Source organism: Solea solea, chromosome 9 (assembly GCF_958295425.1).
Source record: "Solea solea chromosome 9, fSolSol10.1, whole genome shotgun sequence".
NCBI lineage: Eukaryota > Metazoa > Chordata > Actinopteri > Pleuronectiformes > Soleidae > Solea > Solea solea.
The window spans coordinates 21,338,623-21,346,366 of NC_081142.1; positions in this window are offsets into that span (position 1 = coordinate 21,338,623).

Here is a 7,744-nt window from a genome sequence, read left to right on the forward strand (position 1 = left end):
GGTTTGTGGTTGCCACGTGCAGTGAAAGTCTTCAGTACAGTAACATCCTCTGTGCACTTAGCAAAGTAGCCGGTTACCACCTCAGCATACTCATGAATGTCAATATGCACTCCCTGGGAGGCTCCTGTCTTGAATACCCCCCAGTCCGTACATGCAAAGCAGTCCTTAAGTGCCGAAACTGCGCCCTCTGGCCAAGTCCTGGTTTGTATTTTCACTGGTCTGCTTCGCTTTACTAGGGGTTTGTAGGAGGGCACAAGCATTACAGAAAGGTGGTCCGAACGGCCGAGGTGAGGGCGTGGTGTGGCCTTGTATGCGTCTGGGGTATTTGTATACACCAAGTCCAGAATGTTCTCTCCTCTGGTTTTAAAGTCCACAATTTGCTTGAACTTTGGGAGCACCTTCTTTAAACTTGTGTGGTTGAAGTCCCCTGCGACCACAACAAAGCTGTCTGGGTGTTTGGTCAGAAGCTCACTGATGGCGTCGTGTAGCTCCCCGAGTGCCTCGTTAGCGTTAGCTTTAGCATTTGCGCCTGGAGCTATGTAAACAACTGCTATGATCACGTTAGTGAATTCCCTCGGCAGGTAGAATGGCCGACATTTCACAATGAGGAACTCCGCCAGCGGAGAGCAGTGTTTTGTGGCTAACGTGGCATTAACACACCAGTCCTTGTTGATGTAGATGCATAAGCCCCCACCTCGACTCTTACCGGAGCTCGCTGCATCTCTGTCGGCCCGGAACAATGTCGTCCCCTCCAGCTGAATGGCCGTGGCTGGGGTGTTCTGTAGCCATGTCTCAGTGAAAGCAAACACACAGCAGTCTCTCCACTCTCTGTTGGTTTCTCTCAGTAGACGTAGCTCATCCAGCTTGTTGTCGAGGGAGCGGACATTGGAGAGAAGGAGCGACGGTACTGCTGATCTGAAGGGGTTAGCTTTTAGCCTAGCATGGATTCCGGCTCGCTTTCCCCTCTTTTGTTTACGCTTGCACCGCTTACGCTTCCTCCTCACTCGGGTGGCTGCCAGCGTAGTCTCCGATAATATTCCGTGCTGGCGTAATGTTTCAAAAACGCAACCAAGCGCCTCAATTCTTGCAGCGTTCTTTACCTTGATGTTTAGTAAGATCTCTCGGTTGTAACTTTTGCCAGCTGAACGTCTGGGCACGACAAAACTTCCAAAACTTTCATACTCGCTGATCCCTGAAGGGGCCGCTGCGACCGCTCGCGCCGCCATCACTATCACTATCACAAATAACCAGCGGTGTCAAAGCCAGGACTCCGATCCCCAGGACTAAACCCATGACGCTCTGTACCCCGGTCATAATGAGCTTTCATTTTGGTCTGAGACTGCCCCAGTTTCTCCTTAGCCAACATCCCTGCCACAAATAATTTTGAAATTCATTTACAAAGTCGATCAGATTTCGTGGCGCTTCGGTGGGAGCCAACCCAATTTTCAGCCCTGTCAGTGGTCCGTGCATAGAGCGCCAAAATACCAAGTTGTTCGAGCTAAAGCCCATACTCTCATGCACTGCTTCTCTTGCTGCTAACAACCATGGGAGACCCTCATCCCAGTCCCGATCTTACGCTGTGCAAAATGCATGCAGCAATGATTTAAGCTTCTGATAGAACCTCTCTAACGCGCCTTGGCTTTGCGCATGATATGCAGTGGACCGATTATGGCGAACCCCCAGTCTTTTCAAAGCCTGAGCAAAAGTCAGTCAGTCAGTCAGTCATCATCTACCGCTTTATCCTCCACCAGAGGGTCGCGGGGGGTGCTGTGCCAATCTCAGCTACTTCGGGCGATAGGCGGGGTACACCCTGGACAGTTCGCCAGTCCATCGCAGGGCCACACACAGATAGAGAAAAAAACCATTCACTCTCACACTCACTCCTATGGTCAATTTAGAGTGTCCAATTTACCTAATCCCCACATTGCATGTTTTTGGACTGTGGGAGGAAGCCGGAGAACCCAGAGAGAACCCACGCACACACGGGGAGAACATGCAAACTCCATGCAGAAAGGCCCTTGTTCCAACCGGGGCTCGAACCCGGGTCTTCTCGTTGCAAGGCGAGAGTGCTAACCACTACCGCACCGTGTGGCCAAAACATGAAATGGTTTGGAAGATAAATCATGCTGAACATATTAAATGTGAATCTTGCAAGAATACACTAAACACTAAATCTGCCTCCTGTGAAAAGTCCGTAGCTGACTTTGCTCGGCCTATTTACACCACTGTATTTTAACATTGGTGGCAATATTTTCTCAGGTGGTGTTAGGCATAAAAGGTTTGAGAACCACTGCTTTAAACCACACAAAAAACCTCAAGAACCCAAATCTTAAAAAAACCAACAATTTTTTCAGCAAACAGTTATTTTCATTTTTCGTGGTTCTGGCTTGCTCTCTGGCTTGCTCTCTGGCTTGCTCTCTTGCGTGGTAAATGAGCAGTCAGGTTTCGATTAGCGCAAGAAAGATGCGAAAGTGGATGCTGAGGCGGAGGTGGCAGCGGACACACTGGGCTTTTTGTTAGACTTTCTGAAGCCGTTCTATAAAGCACAGCGAGAACTTGAGTGAGACAAGTATCCAACACTTAATTGTGTGTGTGTGTCTCTGGTGTGAGAAACTGAAACGCCACTGTAAGCCCAATGCCCTGCACTCCCCTCAGCAAGCTGTCATGCGTAAACGGCACAAAGACTGGCTCGCACTGTAAAGTGATAATACAGGACTTCCACAAGATCGCAACATTCTTCTGGCCAGAATTGAACCAGGTGAGAATGTTGTCACACTTGAAGTATATGAACTTAGAAGAACACATTAACACAGCTAATGTTTAATCCTTAAATGTATTGATGATTGACATTAATAAGTAAACATAAGACAAGAGGGTCACTTGGACATGACAAGTCAGACCATACGTTGTACAATAGGCATCCTGTATAGGACAGGAAGCTTGCGGGTCTGTCCTGGGCATGGTCTGTTAGAAAATATACTGTAGATGTCTCTTGATTGACTAAATGGTGATATTGTCCAGTTTAAAGATCATGGGACAGTATGGTATATCTGGACCCAACTTGTTTTTCAAGTACGTGGCACCATGGAAACAGAAGAAAGGCGAGGGTTGAAACATGTGATGCCTGCAATGACAATGCTAGATAATCTATATATGGTTAGTTTTGCTTTTCTGGGGCAGAATTGTTTGGAGATTGGGCAGGAACACATTCTCCCGAGCTTCTGCAGCGGCTTGGTCTGGACGCCTGACTTGTAACCAAATAAAATCCCTTTGTTCGGGACAAGTCCTGTGTCAGTGGGGTCTTTTCCTGCATCATCAACTCAACACCTATCGTTCATAAGAAGAAGGAAGCCTGACAAAAATGACACACTCATGCCTGCACTCTTCTGCAAGCCATGGCTGTAGGTGCACCAGATGTGGAGAGTCAAGGCCCAGAGCTCTCCGGAGTCAAACCCACTCCTTCTAGGCTTATCTAGAGTGCTGAGATGTTGCGATGCTAACAGAGAACTTATTTTACTTGTTTGTTCCAGCTACCAAGTGGCCTATGTAAATGTACTGTATAAATGACTCATTCTTGACAAAAGGCAGAAGAGCTGTGTGTGTGTGCACATTTGAATAATGACCAGGCTGTAAACGGGTTTGTGCTGTCAATCAAAATGTACTTGTCGGGCTCGGGCCAATTCTGTTGGGCTCAGGCCTTGTCGGGCCTAACTTTTATGGCCTGATTACAGCTCTACAGCAGAGTCAATTATAGCTAAGTCAAATCAATTTTATTTATATATCCCAACACTAAAAAAACAATTTTGCCTTGGAGGGCTTTACAGTCTGTACAGCAAGTGACACCCTCTGTCCTTAGACCCTCACACTGAGTGAGGAAAGATTCCACAAAGACCCTTAGGAAAAAATGGGAAGAGCCATTTGAGCTGTGGCGTTGAAGCTCTGGAATCAGGGATGCCTGTAAAATAAGAACAAACAACAAAATTTATCAAACTGGTAAAAAACAAAACTACGTGCACGTGCAGCCAAAATTTTGAGAGTGCATTGGTGAACTGAATGTCCGCCCCACCGGTGGGTGGAGATTAGGCCCCGCTCACCAAGCAGAAAAAAACATTTCCACATCTGAGCCTCGACCTGGCTCCCCTCTCCTCAGCTGCGACCCACTTGCACCAGACCCAGAACCAGGAGGGAGCTGGGCATCTGACTCTGTCAAAATAAAAGCATTACATCTAATTTCAAGCCTCCTTGAAAGTCTGATCTGATTGTGTGCACTGCTTCCCCCAAATCATCGGCGCAGATGTTGTGCAGTTTAAAATTAAGCACTTAATTACAGTAACTGAAGATTGTGTGTCTTTAGTAGCGGATGCAGCATCGGTCACAGTTCTAATATTAACGGGTGCAGCCGGGTGTGGATTGGATGTTATGGGGTCGGTTCTGGTAGTGAGCCTTACTGGCACACAGTCGGACCGACTCAGCCGGGTATTGTGATTCTGCCGGCGCCACTGAAACGTCACCTTGAACCCATCCTTCACTCCAACTGCACACCTCTCCACTGTGTCACTGTCCTCACATGTCCGGCACCACCCTCACATACTTGTGAGGGTGCCACTCCCAATTTACTCACACAATACCATTGTTCCTCTCTTGGCATTGATCATATGCTTTCTTTAGATCCACAAGGGCACAGTGTATCTCCTTCTGGCCTTCTCTATATTTCTCCATCAGCACTCTCAAAGCCAAAATCACATCTGTGCTACTTTTTCGAAATATATACATACTCTGTCTCTAAATATGGATGAAATAACTTCAGTTACCAACACCTAAAATAAGATTAAGATTAAGATTAACTTTATTGTCCCACAAATGGGAAATTTGTCTTAGGCCCCCGTAACTACCCCGTAAAACTAGATTTTCATCTTCTGTTGTCAGTTCAATAACAGAAGGTGTGGCAATGTTTCAGCAAACAACAACAAGACAGCACAATAACTCTGGCCCATCCTAGCTGACGTCTGTCAACTGTATATACTCTGTCGCCTGACACTAAACAATGATTCGAGACACAGCAAGACAATGGAGTCGATAAAAGAAAACAAAATGTGAGCATTTTGTTTTCCACAATGGCTGTCAGGTTGGGTCCGCAGTGTGTGACAACTGCTCCTTCACACAAAGAGCATCTCTGTTGTTCGTCTGCTGCTGTGTGAGATGCTCTTTTACAGTGTTTGCCTTTTGGGAGTCGTACGAATATTCTTTCAAATAAATACTGTAGGTAATCCTGGTCATTCAGTTCAAAAGTGACATTCATTCGTGACTTTGCACTCGGGTTCAATGGGAAATGTGCCATCCTTCATGGAAACTCTGAGCCATGCGTATGCAAACGGATCCGATGGCAGAAAGAAGAATGAACAGAAAGTGTTTCATTCCATATTTTACAGCTCCTATTGTACAATAATTCATTTACACTGGAAAATCAAACAAGCAAACAAAAAAAAAAACTACTGCACATTCATTGTATATTTCATCTGTCATGTGTATATACTGTTTTTACTATGTACTCGCACTTATCTGCTGCTAATTAACCTGTACCATAACCTTATTTATTGATTTGTATATACTATGTTTTGCACTTCGGACTGGATGCTAAACCTCATTTCATTGTACAAGTTCTGCACTTTTCAATCATAATAGAGATGAATCTAATCGAATCGAATCTAAAATTTTAAGTCTAATTATTATTGCTCACAACGCGATTATGTTTTGTGCAAATGAACAACACATTCCCTTGTTAAGGAATCACAGTGTGCATATTACATAAGGGCAGATACCAGTTCAGTTCACAATGAAACTAAAACTAAATTAAACAGTCTGCTCGGAACAATCATTCAACAATAGAGCTTTGACAAAGAGCTCAACACATAGCACAGACACAAATAACTTAAAAAAAAAAAAAATTCCTGGATCTAATACAATAACTAAATGCTCAAATGTATTTAAGATGGGAGTGACGTCACCTTCAGGCAAACAGCATAGTGACATGTCCGTGGATAAAGTCACTAAAATGTGCAATGTATTCACTGTGAAACAAATAAGATGGACGTGCAACCAAGATAAAATGTACCTTTATTGATGGTGTATTGATTGGTGGGGGGAGATTCACATCGAAGCAGGAGCAAAAGAGTAAAGAGTTAAAAATAAGAATGGAAATTTGAAAAAATACTGTAAAAAACAGTATATGGGAGACATTGCGTGCTAAAAAGGCAAAAAAGGCAAATATAATTGTATAGGGCCTTATCTTACACAATGTGCTTAGTAGAAATACAATAGTACATATAATTGCACCAATACAAAAAAAGTAAAAATATTAAAAAATGATTAAAAAAATTTATCACAGGTCTAAAGCGTAAGAAGTTTGATAATAAAATTAAAATATATGTTGAACATCTCAACTAAACAACAGGGAATTCCACACAAGTTTAGTACCGAATTGTAAGAGCTGCTATTTGTAAGAGCTGTCTGATTCATTGGCCTGTACTTGTACTGTTGTGTAATAGGATGGAGGATGACACAGAGGGACCTCCCAAACTTCTCATGTCGGGATTGGCGAAGTTGGTCTGACTTTCCAAGCTGGAAATCTCCTCCGAGCCACAGGGGCATACATATTGAGGGAACCCCTGCACTCAACTCAGAAATTCCAACATCCGACTACAGCTGGAAAGCACCACAACTTTCTGCGGTTACATGTGTCGGGGATAAATGATCAACTATTTTAATGCCATGGTCGAGATCACGATGTCCATCCATCTTCTACTGCTTTATTCTCCACATGGGGGTGACAGCGGGCGCTGGTGCCAATCCCAGCTGACACAGGGCAAAAGGTGGGGTCACACCCTAAACAGATCGCCAGTCCATCACAGGGCCTCATAGAGACAAACAACCATCCACTCTCACACCTAGAGTGTCCAATTTGCCTAATTGCCAAGTCTTATAATATTATCAGGGTTTTCCGTTTGAGGGACTTCCTTTTTTTTTCGTTCTCCCATCAAGCTTCATGAAAATGGGTTCAAAATGTAGGAGCAATTGATTAGTCAAAACAGTCTGTTTCGCCAAAATCGCCAATAAGTGAACGTCCAATCCAAGATGGCGGCTCTCCTGTAGGTTTTAGAGCATGGGGAGCCAGATTTTTTTGACCGTCCCGACCTAATGAACGCGTGGACCGGATTTCTTCGATAAAGGTTAAACCTGCTGCTCAGGCCAACCTGTTTTCCACGCTTTTTCACCAAACGACGTTCACATGTAAATTTTCACCAGGATTGATGCAATCGCAGAAATCGGTGAGTTTTGGGGTATGTTCAGGCCCTCGAAAATTAAATTTACTTTGAGGAAGAAGAAGAAGAATCCATTACATTTTAATAGCATTCTACACATCTTGTACTCGAACCCTAATAATAACATGTTTAAAACAATTATAAACCAAATGAAAATGGAATTAAGATAAAAAAGGATGAACTGATGCAACTATTCTTTCTTTTAACACTTTTTCGGGCACTTGATGAAATGCAGTATATTAACAATGTCAACCTAAGAGTGTTATTTGAGGCTATAATGTTTTACATTTATCAAATTTCTTTAATTTCATGTAGAAAATCAAGGTCCATGAAGGTACTATATATGGTTTCTTGTACGTCTGTGGTTGAAAAACAAAACAAAAACAACACTATCAGACTGTAAAAGAGTAAAGGAAATACACAAG